The sequence below is a fragment of the Nestor notabilis genome, unplaced genomic scaffold (genome assembly GCF_000696875.1).
Source record: "Nestor notabilis isolate BGI_N333 unplaced genomic scaffold, ASM69687v1 scaffold5057, whole genome shotgun sequence".
NCBI classification, from domain to species: Eukaryota; Metazoa; Chordata; class Aves; order Psittaciformes; family Psittacidae; genus Nestor; species Nestor notabilis.
In genome coordinates this window covers 1-695 of record NW_009936772.1, presented here as the reverse complement: position 1 = coordinate 695, position 695 = coordinate 1, and positions in this window count along the sequence as shown.

The following is a 695-nucleotide window of genomic DNA, read 5'->3' as shown; positions in this document are numbered from 1 at the left end:
TGTCAGTGCGCGGGGTAGGGGTTGGAGCTGGAGGAGCTTTAAGGTCCCTTCAACCCAAACCATTTATGATTCTGTGAAACCACCCTCTGGCAGTGGTGAGCTGCTGGCCCAGATGGCATCACCCTCCCCTGGGGTCCGACTGAAGTAGCTTTGGTGCTTTGGGTGGCTGAGGTGGCAGAGGAGCATCGCACAAGGCACAGGGGCTGGCTGTGTCTGTGTGCGAGCATTTCCTTCATACTAAATGGTTCTCACTGGGGATTTCTGCTTTCCCCCAGCCTGGGCTCCCAGGAATCTGCACCATGAGCTCCTCAGTGCTTGTGCAGCAGCGTGGGCTCAGGAAGAGGAATAAAGAAAGAAGCAAAAGAGGTAAAGAGCAGGACAGAGGTGGGGTGAGTGGAGGAGGGTGCACAGCAGGAGCCTGCAAAGAGGCTGCTGTGTTTGCATTGGATCCCTCGTGTGGTGGGACGCAGCTTTGGGGCACTTTGGACTTGGCCACACCATTCTGGATGGCATCTCCTAGCACCCATGGGCTGAACTTGGAGACGGCACCTTGGGCTCCATCCCCTTAACCCTTTCCCAGAGGCAGCCGGCTCGTTTCCAGGCTGTCCCTGCTGTCCCCGGGGTGGGGTTGTGTTATTGCAGCAGGGTCCCCTGGGAAGATCAATGCTTCCCGGCCCCGGCCGCGCAGCACGGCA